The sequence below is a fragment of the Amblyraja radiata genome, chromosome 22 (assembly GCF_010909765.2).
Source record: "Amblyraja radiata isolate CabotCenter1 chromosome 22, sAmbRad1.1.pri, whole genome shotgun sequence".
Taxonomy (NCBI): Eukaryota; Metazoa; Chordata; class Chondrichthyes; order Rajiformes; family Rajidae; genus Amblyraja; species Amblyraja radiata.
In genome coordinates, this window is record NC_045977.1 from 18,150,777 (window position 1) to 18,175,263 (window position 24,487).

The 24,487-nt window shown below is 46.9% G+C and overlaps 1 protein-coding gene and 1 long non-coding RNA gene across 10 annotated transcripts in view; one reads left to right on the forward strand and one right to left on the reverse strand.

The window, feature by feature from the left end:
- The window catches only part of caskin1 (CASK interacting protein 1), a 398,894-nt gene that overhangs the window by 121,887 nt on the left and 252,520 nt on the right, over positions 1-24,487 (forward strand). The window lies entirely within an intron of this gene.
- LOC116985649 lies at positions 18,046-22,727 on the reverse strand. Its single transcript, XR_004415326.1, has 3 exons — positions 22,717-22,727; positions 20,688-20,695; positions 18,046-18,193 (listed from the first exon to the last, which is right to left on the reverse strand). It is a non-coding gene; the product is annotated as an uncharacterized LOC116985649 (long non-coding RNA).

The following is a 24,487-nucleotide window of genomic DNA, read 5'->3' on the forward strand; positions in this document are numbered from 1 at the left end:
TCTCAGGGCTAATTGAGGCACTGCATTTGTTTTCTAATCTTTAGCTGCACTTGAGTATTTGACTACAGCCCTTGAGGGAAGGAACAGCTTTGATATCATTGAATGGCAGGAAAAGTTCATAGGGTCAATGTTTATCCCTAAACCAACATCAAAGACAGATTATCTGTTCTCATCATCTCATTCTGCGACCATGCTGAATACAAATTTGTTGTTTATAATTGGTTATATTTTGGAAAGTATTTCGTTGAACATAAGGACATTAGAACACAGAGTGGCACAGTGGCGCAGCGGTAGAGTTGCTGCCTTATGGCGCCAGAGGCCCGGGTTCGATCCGGATTACGGGTGCTTGTCTGAATGGAGTTTGTACGTTCTACCAGTGACCACGTGGGGTTTTCCCCAGGTGCCCATGTTTCCTCCCACACTCTAAAGATGTACAGGTCTGTAGGCTATTTGGCTTGGTTTCAAACGTAAATTGTCCCTAGTGTGTGTAGGATCGTGTTAGTGTGTGGGGATCGCTGGTCGGCGCGGACTTCTGTGCCGTGTCACTAAACTAAACTAAAATGAACACAAGAACTAGGAGCAGTGTAGACACAAGGAATGGCTTATGCCGGAATCATGAGCAAACCACAAAGTGCTGCAGTAACACAGGCCGCCTGACCCGCTGGGTTACAGCGGCACTTTGTGTGATGATCAAACCTGCTCTGCCATTCACTCTACTCGTGGTAATCTGATCTCCATTGTAGAGCATAGAGCAACACAGCACAGGAACAGGCCCTTCGACCCACAATGTCTGTGCCGAAACAAGCATTTTCCCTGCATGTTTACCACATCCTTTGATTCTTCCAAAATGAATCAACCTTAGGCGTGAAAAGAGTTTAGAGAGATACAGCGCGGAAACAGGCCCTTCGGCCCACCGAGTCCGCACCGACCAGTAATACTATCCTACACACACTAGGGACAATTTACCACTTCACCGAACCAATGAACCTACAAACCTGCACGTCTTTGGAGTGTGACAGTAAACCAGAGCACCCGGAGAAAATACACTTGATCCCGTACAGACACCACCCATGATGAGGATCGAACCCAGGTGTCCTGGACTGTAAGGCAGCAGCTCCACCACCGCACCACTCTTTTGTCCTCTATGTTTATTGAAACACATGTACATGTACATGTCCCTGAGAAAGAGAAGGAACAACAAAAATGGTTTTCACTGTACCTCAGTACGCGTGACGATAATTAACAAAACCAAATACATTCTATGAACACATTTCACAAAAATGGCTCAGAATGCAGTGCAGAAACTCACTTGCAGTCTAGGTTCATTATACCAACGTATGCCAAGGTGCAATGAAAAGCTTTGTTTTGCATGCTGTCCACACAGTCCAGATACACCATGCATCGATACAATCAAGCCAAAATCAATAACAATAAATGGAGCAAAGGGGAAGACAACATGGAAAGAAGCTTCCTCAGAAACCTTTTCTCCAGGCTAGAGGCGTTTAATGAACACCTTTTCAGAACAGGTCACTCTGCAGCAGATGGAAGTGCTTCGTCTCACAGGGAGGCACTTGCTCAAGGCTGTGGCCTCGTAGCACCATCCAAAATTGGAAACAACCATAAAGTGTCCTCAGTGTGATGCCATGGTCCTTCTGTTGTAAGGATGCAGTATTATTTAACACGGTGACACAATTCAGCCTTATCAAAATTAGGCCACGTTTGGCACAGTATCTCCTCTGTAATTATCCCATCTGGAGCAAAACTCATGTGTTCAGATGTTTTAAAAAGGCCAAGGCGATATCCTTAGCAACGGGGCAGTCTGAGCTTTAGTTTAGTTTAGTGATACGGTGCGGAAACAGGGCCTTCGGCTCACCGAGTCTGCGCTGACCTGCGATCCCTGTACACTAGCACTATCCTACACACAAGGAACGATTTACAATTCTGGACAAACTTGTTCGTCTTCAGAATGTGGGAGGAAACTGGAGCACTTGGAAAAAACCCATGCGGTCACAGGGAGAACGTATAAATTTCATACGGACAGGATCCGTAGTCAGGATCGAACCTGGGTCTCTGGCGCTGTAAGGCAGCAACTCTACCACTGCGTCATAGCGTCCCCCCCCCCCTTCTGAGCCATAGACCCTGCCACTCCACACCCATAATATAACCTGTACCTCCTCACCACTTAGTTTGGTTTAGTTTATGGTCATCTGTACCAAGGTACAGTGATAAAAGCCTTTCATTGCGTGCTGGCCAGTCAGTGGAAATACTATGCATGATTACAATCGAGCCGTCCACAGTGTACAGATCCAGGATGAAGGGAATAACGCTTACTGCAAGATAAAGTCCAACCAGCAATCACCTGGACTATCCCACATAAAGGTCAATTTACAGAAGCCAATTAACCTATAAACCTGAACGCCTTTGGAGTGTGGGAGGAAACCAGAGCGCCCAGAGAAAACCCACGCAGTCACAGAGAGAGCGTGCAAACTCCGTACAGACAGCACCTGTAGTCAGGATCGAACAAGTCTCTAGCACTGTGATGCAGCAATTCTATCGCTGCGCCGCTGTGCCGCCCCATTAAAGGTGTCAACTTTGTTGTTCTTGAGGAATTTAGTTGGGATGTATTGAAGTTAAGAATTAGGGCAGCACAGTGGTGCAGCGGTAGAGTTGATGTCTTACAGTGCCAGAGACCCGTGTTCGATCTTGACTACGGGTGCTATCTGTACGGAGTTTGTATGTAGTCCCTGCGACCACGTGGATTTTCTCAGGGTGCTCCGGTTTCTTCCCACACTTCAAAGACCTACAGGTTTGTAGGTTAATTGGTTTCAATTGTAAATTGTTCCTAGTGTGTACAATAGAGCTGGTGTACGGGATCACTGGTCGGTGTGGACTCGGTGAGCTGAAGGGCCTGTTTCCGTGCTGTATCTCTAAACTAAACTAAATATAGTTACTATGTGTTGAAATGAACAATCTTTCTGAAAATTGTTCCCAGACCTTTGAGATGAGTGGGGTGGGGGTGGGGCAAAGACAGGCAGTCGAACAAGGTAATAATTACAGACCAAAGTAGCACACCACGGTTGTCCTAAATATCCTGGCCCAGATTTAATCTGGCCCTGGGACAATTAATTAACCAAACTCAGCAGCCATGAGGGATAATCGTATAGAGGTATAAAATCATGAGAGTAGGGGGTCGAGAACCAGAGGACATTGGTTTAAGGTGAAGGGGGACAGATTTAATGGAAACTTGAAAGGTAACCTTTTTACACATGGGTGTAAACGAGCTGCCGGAGGAGGTAGTTGAGGCAGGGACTGTTGCAACGTTTAAGAAACATTTAGACAACAATGTGGATAGGACAGGTTTAGGGTGATATGTGCCAAACGCAGGCAAGTGGGAGTAGTGTAGTTGGGGTAGCTTGGTCGGTGTGGGCAAGTTAGGCTGAAGGTGAAAGATTAAGATGTGCTGGAGGGTTAATTGTCCCCTCTTGCAAGTTAATGGCAAAATGAATCACGGAGGAATTACATAGAACAGTACAGCACTGAAACAGGTTCTTTGGCCCACAATATATATGCCAAACACAAAGCCAAGTTAAACTAATCTTCTCTTCCTACATGTGATCCATATCCCTCCATTCCCTGCATATCCATGCGCTTATCTGAAAGCCTCTGAAATGCCACTATTGTATCTGCCTCCACCACCACCCCTGGCAGCACTTTCCAGGCCCTCATCACTCTCTGTAAAAAACTTGCCCATACATCTCCGTTAATCTTTCCCCCTCTGACCTTCAAGCAATGCCCTCTAGTCTGACAGTTCCACCCTGGGAAAGCGTTTCCGACTGTCTACCCTATATCTACCACTCATAGTTTTATAAACTTCTATCAGGTCTCCCCTCAACCTCAATGGTCCCAGAGAAACCAATCCTAGTCTTTTGCACTGAAGAAGGGTTTTGACCCGAATTCCTTTTCCCCAAATTACTCCAGCATTTAGCGTCTATCTTTCTATCTTCCAAGTCTGTCCAACCACTTCTTGAAGCTAATACCCTCGAAACACTTTCAAACAAAGATCCTATAGCGGAGCAAGATAGACCACTCCTTCTAAATGCAATGGGCTGACGTGTAGTACGCAACGGAGCGGAATGTGGGCCTTTTTTCCATCCATTTCAGTAACCCGACCCGACCCGACTCGCAGTGTAATCAACGTTGCGGGTGAACAGTTTGTGTTAATAAATTATAATTCCGAAAATGAGGAGAAGTTTTTTACCAAATAACTTTTATTTTTAACGAGGATGTTTCCGTAACCGGCGTAGGTCTCCGCACTAGTATCTTTGTTCCCCTATGGGATCTTTGGTGCGGAAACGGAAGGCGGTTACGGAAATGGGGCCGAAAATTACCCATGAATTTGCCCATGACCGTACTACGTCTTTTCCGTCGAGTGATCTATCTTGCTCGCTATAGGATCTTTGCTTTCAAATGTCCTGAATGCAATATTATAGAAATAAATGTATTTCTTAAATACAGAATACTTTCTCACCAGCAAAGTTATTTATCAAGATTAGCCGTGACACATCCAATTTGTAACGTTCACATTGTCAAGTAACTAGCTGAGAAGTAAACAATTGAAGTAAGTGATAATAGGCCTGAGAAGACCATCTGCTATTGTTGTGTACCTCACTGTAGCATGTAATGCAATGCCTCTATAAACAGGATTCCTACTGTGTTGGCACTAGAGCCCGTTAAAAATGCACTCTGCCACCACGCAATAGACCACGACTGTGGGACAACAGGTTCTAAGTCTAACTTTGGTCATTCCCCAGATAGACACAAAATGATGGAGTAACTCAGTGGGTCAGGCAGCATCTCTGGAGAACATGGATAGGTGACATTTCAGGGCGGAACGGTTCTCCAGACTATGTTTTGCACTGTCTGAGTTGTTGTCCTTTGGTTGAGCTTTTCTTCAGAGATGCAAGCATGGAAACAGGCCCTTTGGCTCCCCGAGTCCGTGCGGACCATAGATCACCCCCTTCACACTAGTTCTATGTTATCCCACTTTCTCATCCCCTCCCTACACACTAGGGGCTGATTAACCTACAAACCCGCACATCTTTTGGGATATGGGTAGAAACCGAAGCACCCAGAGGAAACCCACGTAGTCACAGGGAAAATGTGCAAACTCCACACAAACAGCACCTGTGACTATCCTTTTTCTTCTGAGATGCTGCCCGACCTGCTGAGTTACTCAGCACTTTGTGTCTTTCTTTGGTATAAACCAGCGTCTGTAGTTCCTTGTTTCTTCATTTTGACCGCACCAATGCAAAATCTCCTCAAGGTATCCCTGCTTTGAAGGAGTTCTCTTCCTCCCTGCGACAGGACAGAGTGATGCGAGATCCTCTCTCACTGCTTCCCCTCTGCGATTCCTGCTGCCCTCCGGACTATGCTTTTTCTCCAAAGATGCTGCCTGACCTGCTGAGCTACTCCAGCACTTTGTATCTTTCATTTTTCTAGTTTAGTCAGTTGTGTTTACTGTCACGTGTACCAAGGTGTACATGGGGTACTGATTGTGGATGATCAGCCATGGTCACATTGAATGGCGGTGCTGGCTCGAATGGCCTACTCCTGCACCTATTGTCTATTGAAAAGCTTTAATTGCGTGTTAACCTGTCAGCAGAAAGACAATACATGATTACAATCGAGCCATCCACAGTGTACAGATACATGATGAAGGGAATAACGTTCAGAGCAAGATAAAGTTCAGTAAAGCCCGATTAAAGATAGTCCGTGGGTCTCCAATGTAGTAGATCATAAGTCAGGATTGCTCTCTAGTAATTTCATAACCTATAGGAACACAATTAGGCCATGCGTCCCTTCAAGTCTACCTCGCTATCCACTCATGGCTGATCTATCTTTTCCTCTCAACTGCATTCTCCTCCCTTCTCCCCATAACCTCAGACAACACCCTGGTTGGTGGTAGTTGTCAACAACTATCAATTCAGTAGCCTGATAACAGCTAGGAAGAAACTGTCCCTGAATCTGGAGGTGAATCTTTGGTGTAAACCAGCATCTGCAATTCATCGTTTCTACATTTTGGTGAATCTACCTTCAGTTCAAGTCGTCGTTCAACCTGGAGGTTCATGAGTGGAGACTACAGTGCTCCCAGTGGTAGGGAGGAGAGATAAGAAAACCAGTTGAGGATCCCGCTGACCGTCGCCAGGGAGAGCAAGTGATGGATGTACAACCTCGCATTGAGAGATCTTCAGTAAATGACAGGGAAGGGGACCATAACATTCAGATGAGATAAGTAAGGAAGTAAGACCTTGTGTTTAATAGTTTTAGTTTAGTTTATTATTGTCGCACAGGCCGAGGTAGAGTGAAACGCCTTTTGTTGCGCACGATCCAGTCAGCGAAAAGACCATACGTAATTACAATCAAACCGTCCACAGTGTACAGATACAGAATAAAGGGTATAACGTTTAGCGCAAGATAAGGTCCAGTGAAGTCCGGTTAAAGATAGTGTGAAGGTCTCCAATGAGGTAGATGGGAGGTCAGGTTAGCTCTCTAGTTGGTGAGAGGATGGTTCAGTTGCCTCGGACACCAATAGGTGGTTCCTATGGGCTGGATCCTGCACCTCAGTTATAAATTCTCCGATTTAGAGTAATACCTCCTTCTCCCTCGCTCTTTCCTGAGCCCCCCTCCACCCTGATGTGTACCCATTCCCCCCACTATCCTGCCTACCATTTCCTCCCCCCCACCCCCACCCCCACCCCCAACCTTCCATCTGAACCTCTTCCTCTAGTTTTCTGTTTTGCTTTTGCTTTTTTCCTGTTCTGACAATTTTTTGTCTCCTTTTCATCACCGGTATCTGTCCACCCATCCACCTATCATGCCCCCCCCTCCCCACCTGTTTCCACCTATCACTCACCTGGCTCTGTCCCGCACCGAAGATAGGCACAAAATGCTGGAGTAACTCAGAGGGTCAGGAATCTCTGGCATCTCTGGAGAAAAGGAATAGGTGACGTTTTGGGTCGAGGTCAGGAAGCCTCCATGCATGCTACCTCTCTTTTCCACCCTTCCTTCCCCCCCCCCCCCCCCCCCCCCCCCAACACGCACAGCAATCAGTCTGAAGTTCTTTCCACTGGTTCATCGTTCCATTGATTTCAGTGGAATTATTTTGCTGCCCATACCTTGCTTTCAGCCTCATTGACCGGTGATGAAACTCTGGGCACAAATAAAATGAGATGAAACCAGCCTTGTGTACCCACTTGCAATTGTTTGGTCAGACAATGGATTGAGCATTTGGATTGTAATGAACGTAAAGAAGTAATACAAAAACAGAAAACTCCAGGTACATGGATAGGACAGGGCTAGAGGGATATCGGCCAGATGGGACTACTATAGATGGGGCATGTTGGTCGGCATGGGTATGTTGGGGCCGAAGGGCCTGTTTCCACGCTGTATGAGTTTAGAATGATGATGGGGGGGGGGACCTCATTGAAACTTACGGAAACTCATTGAAAGTGACGGGCCTGGAAAGAGTGATGTGGAGAGGATGTTTCCATGAGTGGGAGAGTCTAGGACCAGAGGCTGTAGCCACAGAGTAAAAGAACATGCCTTGAGAAAGGAGATGAGGAGGAATTTCTTTAGTCAGGTGAATCTGTGGAATTCATTGCCACCGATGGCTCAGGAGGTCAAGTTAATGGATATTTTTAAGACGGAGATTGCCAGATCCTTGATTAGTAAGGATGTCAGTGGTTATGGCAAGAAGGCAGGAGAATGGGATTGAGAGGAAAAGATAAATCAACCATCAACAAATGGCTAATCATGAATAGATCTTCCAATCTACCTCATTGTCTACATTGCACTTTTTTCTCTGAAACAGTCAATGCTGAGAAATTATATTATTCACTCTGGCATTTTCCACTTTGCTCATTTTATTTGAGTTTTGGCTTGACAGCTGGAGATGGGCGGCAAAGTGGTGCAGCGGTAGAGTTGCTGCATTACAACGCCAGAGACCCGGGTTCGATCCTGACTGCAGGTGCTGTCTGTATGGGTGCTTCCACTATGGAGTTTGCACGTTCTCCCTTTGACTGCACGGGTATCCTCCAGGTGCTCCGGTTTCCTCCCACATTCCAAAGACGTGCAGGTTTGTAGGTTAATTGTCATCTGTAAATTGTTCCTAGTGTGCAGGATAGGACTAGTGTACAGGTGGTCGATGGTCGGCGCAGACTTGGTGGGCCGAAGGGCCTGTTTCCCCGCTGTATCACTAAACTAAATTAAACTAAACTGATTATAATGTTTCTCTTGTTTTGTTATGTTATAAACTGAGTTTACAGGATTGAAACTGGCTTCAGAATTGGGTCCTGTCCTTTGAAGTGCATTCGAAAACAAGCTGCAAATAGACTGGGATATTATTTTCATGGTTTTTATGCTGGAACAGTGTGATTTTTGCAAAGGAAAGGGCTTGTTTATGTTATTCAGTGTTATTGTGAGAGTTTAATGTCACCGCTAGTTTTGAATGCAATTGGCCAACTGTCAGCGATGACAGATGAATTGTCACGGAGACTACATCGCTGAAATGTTTCTGCGACATGAGATGTAATGAGTTGCCCGTGCTTTGAATCGGGAAGCTATACAGCCAGCAAGGATTTAGCTGGAGAAGTGGGTTTAAAAGGCTTGAAAGATTTCAGGTAGAAGGTGTGATCTTGCAGCACAAAATGTCTTCCTTTGGAAGGACGACACAAGTGCTGGAGTAACTAGGCGACACGGTGGCGCAGCAGTAGAGTCGCTGCCTTACAGCGCCAGAGACCCCGGTTCGATACTGACTATAGGCACTGTCTGTACGGAGTCTGCATGCTCGCCCTGTAACCACGTGGGTTTTCCCCAGGTGCTCCGGTTTCCTACGACACTCCAAAGACATGGCGGTTTGTATGTTGATTGGCTTCTGTAAATTGTCCCTAGACTGCAGGATAGAACTAGTGTACGGGGTGATTGTGGGTCGGCGTGGACTCGGTGGGCCGATTAGTCTGTTTTCAGGCTGTATCTCTAAACTAAACTTAACTGAACTAAATGAAACAAAACTAAACTAGTTTCAAAGGGCCAGATGAAGATGGGTCTCGACCTGAAACGTCACCCATTCCTTCTCTCCAGAGAGGCTGCCTGTCCAGCTGAGTTACTCCAGATTTTGTGTCTATCTTTAAACTAAACTAAACTCAGTGTGTCAGGCAGCATCGCTGGATACCATAGATAGGCACAACTTGGGTCGGGACCCTTCTTCAGACCCAATCCATGTTCTCCAGTGATACTGCCTGACCTGCTGAGTTACATCAACACTTTCTGTCTTTTTCTTTGTATTCCAACATTTGCAGTTCCTTGTTCCTTCAGAAGGTGTTCGAAGACTGAAACTACTTGTTTTAGCTTTAGTTTTTAGTTTTAGATATACAGCATGGAAGCAGGCCCTTCAGCCCACCAAGTCCTTGCTAACTGTGCCATTATGCTGGAGTTTTTTGATACAACGTTAGGCTAATATGCAGGAAGTAAATTTTAAGAAAAAAATATTGAGGGAACATTTACTTGTATCCCTTAATTTAGGGATACAATGTGGAAACTGGCCCTTCGGCCCACCGAGTCCATGCCGACCAGAGATCCCAGTACACTAACACTATCCTACACACTACGGACAATTTACAATCTTTTCCGAAGCCAATGAACCTACAAACCTGTACGTCTTTGGAGTGTGGGTGGAATCCAGAGCACCTGGAGTAAACCCACGCAGTTGCAGGGAGAGCGTACAAACTGTGTACAGACAGCACCCGCAGACAGGATAGAACTCAGGTCTCTGGCCCTGTAAGGCAGCAATTTCACAGCTGCACCACTGTGCTGTCCCATTGGTGTTAAATGGGTGGTTGGTGCTCAGTGCAGATTCAGTGGGTAGGAAGTAGAAACAAAGAACTGCAGATGCTGGTTTGTACCAAAGATAGACACAACGTGCTGGAGTAATTCAGGCAGCATCTTTGTAGATAAAGGATGGGTAACATTTTGAGTCTGAAGAAGGGTCCCGACCCGAAGCATCACACATCCTTTTTCTCCAGAGATGCTGCCTGACCTGCTGAGTTACTCCAGCACTTTGTGTCTATCAATGGGTACAAGTGCCTGTTTCCCTGTCTGTGACTCCGTGACTCTATGACTCCACATATAAATACATATTCACATGACTGTGTTTGTTTTCATGCCCTCTCTCACTCACAGACACGCACGCACGCACGCACGCACGCACACACTTACCCTCAAGGCCTGATTATTCTCCTGCTCTCTCCGAAGTTTCTTGCTCAGATTTTCACTGTGTTTTGACTTGGACCCTTTCTTTTCATTCAGGGCTGGTGTAGATACATGCCTCCATTTCCACAGCAGCTACACTTGTAAATCTGTTCAGTGGTACTTTATTGTCATATGTACGTAGGTACAGTGAATTTGTTCTTTTGCACGCAGTTCAGTAACATCTTACTATATATGAGAGGCATGGATAGGGTTGGCAGTCAGATAAAGAAGCGGTAGCTATGAAGGAATGGCTGTATATTTCCGAATTAGATGGCCATGCAACTTAGAACATAAAACATAGAAGGGTACAAGCACAGGCCCTTCGGCCCACAATGTTTGTGCGGAGCATGAAGCCAAAACCAACGCTTTATCTACCAGCACATGACCCATATCCCCCCATTCTCTGCATATCTATGTGCCTATCTAAAAGCCACTAAATGCCACTCCATCACTATGCCCTTGCAGTGGGTTCCAGGCACTCACCACTCTCTGTGTAAAACATTTGCCCCGCACATCTCTACTAACCTTTTCTAATCTCACTTTATAGCTATGCCCTCTAACAGTAGGTATTTCCATGGGCGTCATTTGCGCGTCACGCAGATGGCGGGCAAAGATTTTGTACATCCCAAAATCCTGGCGTGCCGAGCGTCACTGCCTACGTCATCACGCACCATGCGCACGTAATGTGCACCATGCGTGCATCGTGACGCGTAAATTACGCGCAAATGACGCCCAAGTGGGACAGCCCTTTACTGTCTACTCTATCTATTCCTCTTCTAATTTTATAGGCTTCTATCAGGTTTCCCCTCAACCTCCGGCGTTCAAGAGAAAACAATCCAGGTCTGTCCAACCTCTCTCTGTAGATAATACCCCCTAAACCAGGCATAATTCTGGTAAAACCCTGAGGAGCTTGTTTCCACTGCTCTCATCTTTATGGTGGTAAAGGCTGTGGATTTGGGAGGTGCTGTAGCATCTTGTGTGTGTTATTGAATAGTGGACATGGCAATCCTACTAGTGCACTAAACGGAAATAACTTTAACTCCCGTGCTCTTTATCAAGTCACCTGGGTGATGTTGAGTTTAGAACATAAAACATAGAAGAGTACAGCACAAAACCTATCCCTTCGGCCCACAATGTCTGTGCCGAACGTGATCCAAACAGCAGGGACAGAAATCACTATAAAAACATGGGGGGGGGACACAATTTTTTGGTGGCCGCACGTGCATGCGCACATACACAGGCGAGGCTTCGGCCTTGGGCCCTGTGGATGGTAACATCGGGAGCTGACCTGGTTGGTGACCGACTACGAACTACTGCAACAGCAGCTCTGTCTGCCCCGAATCGTGGGGCTTCAATCGGCCCGTTCGCGGGGCCCTTCATCGCCCGTCGAGGCTTAAAACCGGCCGCGGGATTTTCCATCGCCCGGCGGGGGCTTCAACATTGGGAGCCTCGATCGCCTCGACGCAGCAATTTGACCGCGGGGCGATGGAAAATCCCGCGGCCGATTTTAAGCTGCGCGGGGCGATGAAAGGCCCAGCGAATGGGCCGATTAAAGCTCCGTTCAATGATCTTTGCTCCACCAGGACGTCTCCCTCCTCCAATCACTGCGCTCTATCCTCAAACCCACCCCCCTACTTCTGCCTCTGACCGACACCTCCCTCCACCAATCGTTGAACTGAATCATCATGCCCCCCACTGCCTGCTGACCGACGTCTCTCTTGTCCAATCGGCGCCCTCGATTATCAGTCCCACCCCCACTGTCCCGCGGAAAGCGGAGATTTTTAATAGGTTTTTTTTTCACCAAATTTCAAAATCCAGATTACAAAACATGGGGGGGGGGGGATTGTCCCCCACCTCTCAAAACATGGAAGGGACATGACCCGCCCCCTGTCCCCCCCCCCCCCAGGATTTCCATCCATGTCTGTGCCAGAGATGCTGCCTGACCCGCTGAGGTACCTCAGCACTCTGTGACCTTTTGTGTAACCCAGCATCTGCAGTTCCTTTATACAGCGCAGAAACAAGCCCTTCGGCCTGAGAAAGCACCAAACAGCGATCACTACATGCACTAGCCTGATCCAACACACCTGGGACAATTTACAACATTACGAAGCCACTGAGTCCGCGTCGATCAGCGATCGCCGTACACCAGCACTATCCTGTACACTATCACTTTTATAGTGTGTAGGACAATTTACAATTTTTACTGAAGCCAAATTAACCTACAAACCTGTACGACTTTGTAGTGTGGGAGGAAACCGGAACACCCTGGGAAAACCCACGCGGTCACGGGGCGAACATACAAACTCTGTACAGACAGCACCCATAGTCAGGATCGAACCCTGTAAGGCAGCGACTCCACCGGTGCTCACTGTGCCGTCCTGGGGTTGATTATTCTGTAAGAGAGGTAGATATCCCAGATCATCATGTGATCAAAATCACTTTCTTCATTAACCTCAAGTCAGTGATTCAAATCTTTTACAGTATTTATTACAAAGCATATCATCATTTATTGTTATATTCTAGAATTAGAAAATAGGTTGCCATTTATACCAGAACTTGCAGCAGAGCGGCTAGCGAAGTAACTCAGATCGGGGGGGGGGGGGGGGGGGGGGGGGACCGCAAGGCAGTAACTGTACCGCTGCTCCACTGTGCCACCCCATGTTTCCTTGTTTCTGCAACGTCTGTGCTGAACAGCTTCTGAAATGTTGCCAGTTGTAGCAGTTGTGCAACGTTAGTGTGTGTTGCGCTGGGGGAGAACAGAACGAGATATCAGTGGTCTTTTCATGGAGGAGTACGTCGACAGTATTGGCGTTCTCTTGCACGCATTTTTTATTGCTTTCCTTAAAATCTACAGGGACGGAACTAATTTAGAAAGGCCCATGGGGGACAAATGCAAGTGAGGCAGCTGCCTTGAAGGATACAGGGATGTGGTTTGACATTGTGACACTTTCTCTTTCATCTCTTGAAGGAAATAGATTAATGGTAGCCGCAACACCTTGCGGGTAAAACGCTCCGATGCTGGCGGGTATTTAATAAAGCTTCCTTGGCAGCATGTTTTCCCGGGCCCTCAAGGCAGCCCAAGGCTAATGACTCGATGGCACGGGACCCAAAATGGAGATGGCACAGGGGAACAGTTCCTTGTCACAAACCCAGTCTTACTGCCCCTCATGTGATATTGGCTCATCTTTGTTTTAACTTTTCTCAGCTAAAACCCAAGAGCACATTAGTGGGATTAGATTGTATCAATCCGCATGTAGATTAGATTAGATTAAACTTTATTAATCCCCTTATTCAGGGGAAATTCTGATGTCCTTGCAGCACACTAATAAAAATACAACATAGATTCAAAAAGAAGTTCAACACAAAAACATCCCCCCACAGTGATTCCCACTGTGGGGGAAGGCACAAAGTCCAGTCCCCATCCTCTTGTCCACCCAAAGTCGGGCCTATTGAGGCCTCCACAGTCGCCGCCACGGCGCCCGATGTTCTCGCCGGGTGATGGTGCTTCGGCGTCGGGAGAACCCCCAGCGGCTTGGGGTGCCAGGAACGGCCGCCTTCCCACCGGAGACCGCGGCTTCCAAGCCAACAGACCGCGCCAGACGGAGCTCCGCACACTGGTGATCTCGGCGAGATGTAAATTCAACGCTCCGCAGAACCGCGGCTCCACGATGTTTTCCTCGGCGGTACCAAGCATACTGGAGTCCCAGCGCGGCGACCCAGGAAAGGCATCGCCCGCTCCGCAATAGCGCTCCAGCGCTGCGCCGCCGCCAAAGCCGATGTTCTGCGCCGCCGCCAAAGCCGATGTTCTGGCCCGGTCCCCTCAGGGAAACGTCGCTCCAGGACCCGCTGGTAGGCTGCGAGGACAGGTCGAAGTCGCTGCTCGGAGGAAGGCAACCCCTCCGACCAGGTAGGGACTCGAAAAGCAGTTTCCCCCTTCCCCCCCACCACCCCCCACACATAAAAAGATTAGGCCCCCGGACTGCACACTCAACGTACTAAAAATAATAAAAAAGAAGGGGAAAAAAAACCGGACAGCTGCAGGACAGGCAGCCGTTCAGGACAGCGCCTCCTCCTCCTTCAAGTGTAGGGACGACTTGTTAATCGTGGTGTCATACCGATTAGTCCCTCAGGTAAATGATTAATTTCTGACTTTTGTTGAAGACTGCTGCCTTGGGTTCCTGTTAGCTGTCAAACGAGCTGTTTGCAGAAGGTGATTATTTTAAGGTAACCAAAATATATCTCCTCATAATGGAAGACTACATCTTTTGGATCCTTCTCTACAATTTGAAAGGTTCTCAAAGTGGGGTGAACTACTGATTTGAATTTAGTTTAGTTTAGTTTAAGGATATAGCTTGGAAACAGGCCCTTCGGCCCACCGAGTTCATTCCGACCATCGATCACCTGTTCACAAATGATAGACACAAAATGCTGGAGTAACTCAATGAGTCAGGCAGCATCTCCGGAGAAAAGGAATAGATGACTTTTTGGGGACGGAACTCTTCTTCAGACTACCTTTGGTATAAACCAGCATCTGTAGTTCCTTCCTAAATGATCACACTAGTTCTATGTTAATACTTTCTCATCGCTCCCTACACACGAGGCAATTTAAAGAGGACAATGAATCCACAAACCTGCACGTCTTTGAGATGTGGAGGAAACCCACGCACCCGGAGGAAACCCACGCGGTAACAGGGGGAACGTGCAAACTCCACACAAACAGCACCCGAGATCAGGATTGAATCTGTGTTGCTGGTGCTGTGAGGCAGCAGCTCTATCTGCTGCATCTAGATGTATTCCATTAGTAGCCAGAAACAGTTGTATTATTAGGTGTACATCTCCAGAATACATGTGGGACTTTGTACCCAGTGTTAAATAAAATCACCGGAGGTAAATACCAGTCGTGTTTTTATGATTCATAGGAGTGTTGATTCTAGTCCAGGATTGGCTTGTTTGCAGGATGATCATCCACCCTTTTTCCCAGCGACATAAATTTTGCACACGGAATTTCGTTGGTTAAAATTAAAACAAATTTTACTAAAGCATTTATGGGTTTGATTATTCTGTAAGAGTGGCAGATATCCCAAATCACCATGCAATCAAAATCACTTTATTCATTAACTACAAATCACGGATACAGATTATTTTTATTTAATAGACGGCATATCGTCATTCATTTTTATATTCTAGAATTAGCAAATATGTTTCTATTTATATCAGAACTTGCAGCAGAAAGGCTAAGGAAGTCACTCAGATCAGGGGGGACTTTGTGAAAAATTTTAAATCTGGTTCCTCTTAAATGTTACCTCTTTCCCCCTGATACCTGATAGGAGAGAGGTTTGAGATAAATATGGAAACTAACTATTTCATGAAAACATGAAACAACTCTTGGAGGGTTTTGTTGGATTTGAGATGAAAAAAACCCTCTCATAAAGGGCCTCCAAGCTACCTCAGGTGCTGTCTGCGTGGAGTTTGCACGTTCTCCCTGGGAACAGTTGCTATGGTTGCAAATTGGAGGATCAGCACCTCATATTTCGCTTGGGTAGTTTACACGCCAGCGGTATGAACATTGGCTTCTCCAATTTCAGGTACTCCTTGCTTTCTCCCTCCTTCCCCTCCCATTCCCAGCTCTCCCACAACCTACTGTCTCCACATCTTCCTTTCTTTCCCCCCCCCACCCCCCGACACCAGTCTGAAGAAGGATCTCGACCCGAAACGTCGCCTATTCCTTCGCTCCATAGATGCTGCCTCACCCGCTGATTTTTTGTCTACCACCCATTCGCACAAGTTTTGTTATCCCACTTTCCAGCTCCATCTGAATGCAGGATCTGTATTACTGATCTCATACAATGAACAATGCAATTGATTCGACATATAAACCTTACAATGCATGACCCACATGAGTTACAATTGGCAGTTGCTGATCATACCGGGCCACCACAAATTTTCCGGCACCTTCTTTAATCTGGTCAAAATTATGAGAGTGCCCTTAACATCCCACCCGGAAGACCCCAAAAAATGTGGTGCCTAGGCCGGGTCTCGACCTCATCAGGACTTCTGCAGCCGATTGGCGGGTGGAATTTGCCCTCCTGCGGTCGAGGCTGTGGAGGATGTGCTGGCCGTGGCAGTGCGCATGTGCAAGGCGGCCGGCCGTGCCAGCGGATGAGGAGCGGCCGGAGAGGGAAAACTCGGCGGCCCGGACTCGGCGGGCGGAGACGGAGAGTGACAGAGAGAGAAAGAGAGATAGAGAGAGGGGCGCCAAGCCGGGCAAAATGACACAGCTTTTAGGTTGCCCGGCGGGACTTTTGGTGGCCATTGGCACCCGGGCCACCGTTAATTTCGAGCCCTGATGTTGCAGTCACTCCCCACTTTCTATGGAAAAAAATCTTGCCCTGCACATCTCCTTTAAAATTTGCCCCTCTCACTTTGAGGCTAAGCACTCTAGTTTTTGACTCCATCTTGGGGAAAAGGTTCTGACTGTCTACCCTATCTATGCCAAGCACTTTTTCTGTTTTATTTTAGATTTCCAGCATCTGCAGTTCATTTTATTATTTTTATTTATTGCTGTTCCACGCTGTCTACGATTCGCTAAAGAGACCTAAATTCTATTGGGTATTTTCACAGGGGCTTCTGCAAGATCAACAAGATGACAGTTCTTTTCGCGTATATGTTTTGTGTTTCCAGTGAGGCTGCCTTGAATTTCGCCGTGTTGAACAATCTTCAATCATAACCTCGTCGTTTTTATTGAGGTAACCATGGCAACTGCCTGGGGTTGAATTTGGTCAGCTGAAGTTGTAGAAGCCAGTTATTCCCTAATGCACAGCGGTGACCATATTGCCACTGTGTAAACACACATTCATTTCAAAGACTAGCTGTAATAGCTGCAGTATTGTTTGTGAGCCAACTCTGCAAAATGAAAGTTATGGAAGCTGAGATTAAAAGGCCAACTATCTTGAACCAGTCCAAATCTTGTCATCACGTCTAAACTTTTCCATATTGTTCCTGCTGGCTTTCCTGTTTTAAGCCAATGAGAGGTTTAAAATAATTAGTGTATTTGAGGAAGCAGGGACGTTTACTACGGGTGCTGTCTGTACTGAGTTTGTACGTTCTCCCTGTGACCTGCACTGGTTTCAACATGCACTCCAAAATCGTGTAGGTTTGTAGGCTAATTGGTTTGGTAAAATTGTAAATTGTCCCTTGTGTGTGTAGGATAGTGTTAGTGTGCGGGGATCGTTGGTCGGTGTGGGCTCGGTGGACTCAACGGCCTGTTTCCGCACTGTATCTCTCAACTAAATGTTGCCAGGACACGAGGGCCTGAGCTATAGGGAGAGGTTGAGCAGGCTAGGGCTTTATTCCTTGTAGCGCAAGAGTGATCTGACAGAAATTATAGATCATGAGGGGAAACGTAAGGTGAACGCACAGAGTCTTTTAACCAGGCTAGGGGAATCCAAAAACAGCAGAACATAGTTTAAAATGAAAGGGGAAAGATTCAATAGGAACCTGGGGAACAACTTTTACACAGAGAAGGTGGTGGGTAAATGGAATGAGCTGCCAGAGGAAGTAGTTGAGGCAGATACTATAACGACATTTAAATAGCATTTGGACAGGTAAATGGTTAGGAAAGGTATAGAGATATATGGGCCAAATGTGGTAAGGCGAGACTAGCATAGATGGGGCATTTTGGTCGGCCAGGGCAAGTTGGGTTGATGGGCATGTTTCTGTGCTGTATGGCTTCATGACTATTTCATGCTTATCTTTATTAACACTGGCTTATTATCTAAAAATAGATTAGGCTCAGTTTAAAATATCTTAAATGCCTCAAAATTCATGGCTCTCTTGGGTAAAGAATTGCAGAGATTTACGACCATCTGGGTAAAGACATTTTCCTCCTCTTACTGCTGAATGCTGCTCCCTTACTGTGAGACTGTGCCTCTGATTCCATGTGAATCGTCCACTATGTACACTGGCAAAGAACCAACTGGAAACCGACCAGACTCCTGGAAGATTCCATACCTTCATCCGAATGTCTTCCCCTCCTGCTGTGCATTGACACACCAGGTCAGGAGATCCTATCCTCGTTTAGATTAGTTTCGAGATACATCGGAGAAACAGGCTCTTCTGCCCGCCGTGTGCGCGCCGACCAGTGATCCCCGCACGCTAACTCAATCCTACACACTAGGGACAATTCACAATCTTTACCGAATTCAAGCAACCTACAAAACTGGAGTGTGGGAGGAAACCGGAGCACCCGGAGGAAACCCACGCTGTCACGGGGAGGACATACAAACTCCGTACGGACAGCACCCAAAGTCAGGATCGATCCTGGGGTTCTGGCGCTGTAATACAGCAACTCTACCGCTGCACCACCATGCCGTCCTTTTCCCTAGGATACAAGAGGGCATAACTTTAAGGTGAGTGGGACAAAGTTTAAAGGGGATATGGGCCAGGGGCAAGTACCTGGAACGCACTGCCGGGGGTGGTGGTGGAAGCAGGTACAATGGTGGATAGGCATGTGGATAGGCATGTGGATATTCAGAGAATGGAGGGAGTTGGATTACATGCAGGTAGTGAAGAGATGGTCTTGGCATGATGTTCGGCACAGACATTGTCTGTCCATTTCCCTCTTGTCAACAAAGTAATACTTGCTGTCCCAGCAACCTTTATATAAATCTGTAGAGATATAATACCCTTGGCTATTAAATGTCACTTTAATTAGTTTCTTTAGCACCGTGTATAGGTACATATAACATCAACAAATATATCATGCAACATTTTCCAAATATCAAAAGAATATTCTTTCAACAAAAGCCTATTATAAAGCTCCCTTCTATTTGCAGAGGAAGCCTGTGAATTTTAAATATCAACAGTTCGTGTGATTATTATGGTTATTAGTTATGATCTTTTCCTCGTCTGATTACTCCTTAAAGATTCCTCTATATTAATTCCCATCTGGCTCAATATGCTTCAAAGATATCATGCTAAGGGTGGAATGCCGAGGATACTGAGGATAGAAATTGGGAGATTATGTTCCAGTTATACAAGACGTTGTTGAGGCCACATTTAGAGCAGTGCGCTCAGTTTTGGGCGCCATGTTATAGGAAAGATGTTGTCAAGCTGGAAAGGGTGCAGAGGAGATTTGCAAGGATGTTGCCAGGACTCAAGGGCATGAGCTACAGGGAGAGGTTGAGCAGCATGGGCGGAATTCCTGGGGGAGGGGGGGTGAGGGGGCGGGCGGGTGTGGGGGGGGGGGGGGGTACGGTCCCCTCCCATATTTTGAGAGGTGGGGTACAATCCCCCCCATGTTTTGTGACCTGGGTGCTACAGCCAGTCCCAGGTCAGCTCGCTTGCCGCAGGTCTGGCTATAGCGCCCAGGTCGCCTGCGTGCCCCGGGACCGACTGTAGTGCCCAGGTTGCCTGCGTGCCCCGGGACCGACTGTAGCGCCCAGGTTGCCTGCGTGCCCCGGGACCGACTGTAGCGCCCAGGTCAGCTCGCCTGACCCACACTCCAAAACGTGCAGGTTTGTAGGTTAAGTGCTTCTGTAAATTGTATGTCGGCTGGCATGTCTGGCTGCAGTTCCCAGGTCGAACTCGCTTGCCCCAGTTCTGGCTGCAGTTCCCAGGTCACGAAAACGAATTGAAAAAAATACGCCTGCGGGCCAGATGATTTCGGGTTGCGGGCTGGATCCGGCCCGTTAGCCGTAGGTTGCCGACCTCTGTCCTAGATGTTAGGCCTCATTGTGTCCCCCTCATGTTTTAAAAGCGATTTCCACCCATGGAAATCCTTATCTTGTAGAGGTGCACAAAATCGAGAGAGGAATAGATCTGTTAAACTCACAGAATCTCTTAGCCCAATCTTCAACCCTCATGATATTCTGCAGAACAAGACATCATGGGAACAAGGAACAGAGGATTTTGGATACATGGAAAGTAGTTACAGTTGTCCAGGTTCATGTGATCCCTTATTATGAGACTCTGTTAGATGTTAACTTCTTTTGAATAGAATAACCATAGTAATGTATCATATTTGGGGTGGCACAGTACCCCAGTGGTAGAGTTGCTGCCTTACAGTGCCAGGATTTCCGGGTTAGATCCTGACAAAGGGTGCTGTGTGTACGGAGTTTCTACGTTCTACCCTTGACCGCCTGGGTTTTCTCTGTTAATTGTAAATTGTTCCCAGTGTGTAGGATAGTGCTAGTGTACGGGGGGATCGCTATTTAGCATGGACTCGGTGGGCCGAAAGGCCTGTTTCCTTGCTGTATTTCTAAAATCTAAAGTAAAGTCTATTTGTATAATACAAAAACTTTGTTATCAGACCTCTGAACGGTCCTTCCATAAGCTAGGGGACATTCCCGATCTTCCAACCTACCTCATTGCGGACATTGCACTTTTTTCTCTGGAGCTGTTACACTGCAATGCTGAGAAAATATTTTCCACTCTGCTATTTTTCTTTTCACTCCACCTGTTGTGCTTGTGTTTGGAGAAACAAAGAACTGCAGATGCCGGTTAATACATAACGTGCTGGAGTAACTCAGCAGGTCAGGCAGCATCTCTGGTGAACATCACCAGTCCATATTCTCCAGAGGTGCTGCCTGACTTACTGAGTTACTACATCACTTTGTGTCCTTTTACACATGTTTGGCTTGATTGTATTTATGTATAATATTATCTGATTTAATTGGGTAGCATGCAAAGAGCTTTTCATTGTATCGTGGTACATGTGACAAAAATAATTCTAAAGCTAAACCTATTTATAACACTAGAAAATGTCAGAATGTACAAATAAGGAACTGCAGATGCTGATTAACAAAGAAAAAAAGCACTAAGTGCTGGAGTAACTCAGCGGGGTCAGGGAACATCTGTGGAGAACATGGACAGATAATCTAGGGCATCACGATGGTGCACCGGTTGAGTTGCTGCCTTACAGCGCCTGCGACCCACGTTCGATCCAGACTACGGGTGCTTGTCTTTACGGAGTTTGTCCGTTCTCCATATGACCCTCGTGGGTTTCCTCCGGGTGCTCCCACACTCCAGAGGCGTACAGGTTTGTAGGCTATTTGGCTTGGTATAATTGTAAATTGTCCCTTGTGTGTGTGGGATAGCGCTAGTGTGCGGGGATCTCTGGTCGGCGCGGACTCCGTGGGCCGCACAGCATGTCTCCGTGCTGTATCTCTAAACTAAACTAAAGATAACGTTTCTGGTTGAGAACGTTCTTCAGATTGGCCACTAGAAAATCTAGAAAGGCCACTTGCCCAACTGGTCCATGCTAAAGTCAATGCAATATTTGACTTCAGCCATTGTCTCTTCATCCAACCCTCAGTCTTTTCCCTCTCCTTCCAATATTGATGTAGCTCCTTCCAAACATGGCTCTGCTCTATGCATTCATTGTTCTAAGATCACGAAACCTGACTTGCTGAGTATCTCCAGCATTCTCTATTTTAATTTATTTTACTTGTTTATGGACCTTGCAGGCAACACCATCATCTCTCATCCATTCCTCTTTGATGCCGAACTGAGGAGGCAGTTATAAATCAAGCACATTTATCAGTCTGGAGTCACATGTAGCACAGCCTGGATTAGGATGGCAGATTTCCTTCCTTAGGGCATAAGTGAACCTGATTATTCATGACAATCTGATATAGAACATAAAACCACACAGCACGAGAACAGGCCCTTTGGCCCACGATGTTTGTGCTGACCACAATGTCAATTTAACCTAATCCCATCTGCATGCACATGGTCCATATCCCTCTATTCCCTGAATAGTTCTTGTTCAAAAGTGACAGCAGCAGAATTAGGCCATTCGGCTCATCAAGTCCACTGCACCATTCATTCATGGCTGATCTGTCTTTCACTCTCAACCTCATTCTCCTGAAGAGGGGTTCCAGCCCAAAACGTCACCTACTGTATTAGACTTTAGACTTTAGAGATATGACGCAAAAACAGGCCCTTCGGACAACCGACTCCACACTGACCAGTGATCCCTGTACACCAGCATTAATCCTACACACTGGGGCCGATTTACAGTTTACAGAAGCCAATTAAACCTTCAAACATGTACGTCAAAGGAGTGTGGGAGGAAACCCGAGCACCTGGAGAAAACCCACATGGTCACAGGGAGAACATACAAACTCTGTACAGATAGCACCTGTAGTTAGGATTGAACCCGAGTCTCTGGTGCTGTAAGGCAGTAACTACCGCTTCCCCATTGTGCCTCCTCTGTTCTTTTTCTCCAGAGATGCTGCCTGAGTTGGCCCTCCAGAGTTGGCCGTCCAGAGTTACTGCACCATTCTGTGTCGATATACGGCATGAACCTGCATATCTGCAATTCCTTCCTACACATTTCCTCCACCCCCATCTGGTCATGTATCTGTCTAAGTGCATTTTAAACACTGGTATCGTATTTGCTTTCATCACCTCACCTAAAACGCTTTCTGGGAGCTTTGTCCGTGCAAGTTTGTAGGTCAATTGGCCTCTGTAAACAAATATGCCTAGTGTGCAGGGAGTGGATGCAAAAGTGGGATAACATAGAACTTGTGTTGAGTGGGTGTGTCGATGGTAGGTGTGGACAATGGGCTGAAGGACCTGTTTCCATGCTGTATTCGAGCTGCCAAAGGATGTAGTTGAGGTAGAGACTATTGCAACTTTTAAGAAACATACTGTAGGTACATGGATAGGACAGCAGGAATATGGAGAACAGGAAAAGGATATGGAGAGCAGGAAAAAAAATGTATACGTGGAAATGATTTCAGTGGGGTAGCAACAGTCAGAAACAATGGATTTTGGGGAGAAGGTAAAACCGGGCCGTATGGGGCTGGGGGATGATAAGGCAGGAGGCAATGTTTGATAAAGGGACTCGACCTGAAACGTCACCTACTCCTTTGCTCCAGAGATGCTGCCTGACCCGCTGAGTTACTCCAGCCTTTTGTGTCTATCTTAGAGGGATGTGGCCCAAACGCAGGCAGATGGGACAAGTGTAGATGGGACATGTTGGTTGGTGTGGGCAAGTTGGGCCGAAGGGTCTGCTTCCACACTGTATGACTCTATGACTCGGAGGTCTGGTGTTAAACTGAGTTAAGAGACTGGAAATCTTAGTTTGCAACCTGGGAAATTATAATGTCTATTTCTAAAAGGGAGCAACCAATGTGAGAGCGCTGTTTAAAATCTGCACACGAGCTCAGCCAGATGTTCCAGTGGTGAGGCCGGCATGTTTATGTTCCCGTTCCTCACTTCCTGCTCGACAGGCTCGACACTGATGTGCTCTGTTTCCTTTCCTGCCCCCAAGCGCAACAGTCGTGAATGGTTTTGATGAAATTAATAATGAGGAACTGTTTCCAGTGGGTGTAGGGTCAGCAACCGGGAGACGTGCTGATTTAATAGCATTGACCAAAATATCCAGAGGGCTCGCTGGGAAAACAAGGTTGATTCATCCAACCCCAGGCACGTCTGCAGACTGCAGAGTGGAAGGGGATTCAGTGGTATATTTCAGGAGGAGCTCGGGCTGAAAGCACGGTGGCGCGGCGGGTAGAGCTGCTGCCTCACATCGACCCCGCCAGAGACCCAGGTTCGATTCTGACCTCGGCTGCTGTCCATATGGAGTTTGCCCGTTCTCCTTGTGACTGCATAGGTTTCCTCTGGGTGCTCTGGTTTCATAAGTCCTAGGAGCGGAATTATGCCATTTGGCCCATCAAGTCCACTCTGCCATTCAATCATAGAAAATAGGTGCAGGAGGAGGCCATTCGGCCCTTCGAGCCAGCACCTGTCCAATTAGCACCAGCACCAATCATGGCTGATTATCGTTCCCTCCCAACCACATTCTCCTGCCTTCTCCCCATAAACCCCTGACACCAATTCTAATCAAGAATTTGTCAATCTCCGTCATAAAAATATCCTTTGATGGCCTCTGTGGCAATGAATTTCACATTCACCACCCTCTGACTAAAGAAATTCCTCCTTGTCTCCTTTCTAAAGGTACGTCTCCTCCCACATCCAAAGGATGTGCGGGTTTGTAGGTTAATTGGCCTGTGTAAAATTGCCCCTAGTGTGTAGAGAGTAGATGAGAAAGTGGGAAAACAGAACCAGCATGAATGGGCGAACAATGGTCAGGTGTAGACTCGATGAGCTGAAGGGCCTGTTTCCATGCTGTGTCTATAAAGTATAGCTAGTCTGAAGAAGGGTTTCGACCCGA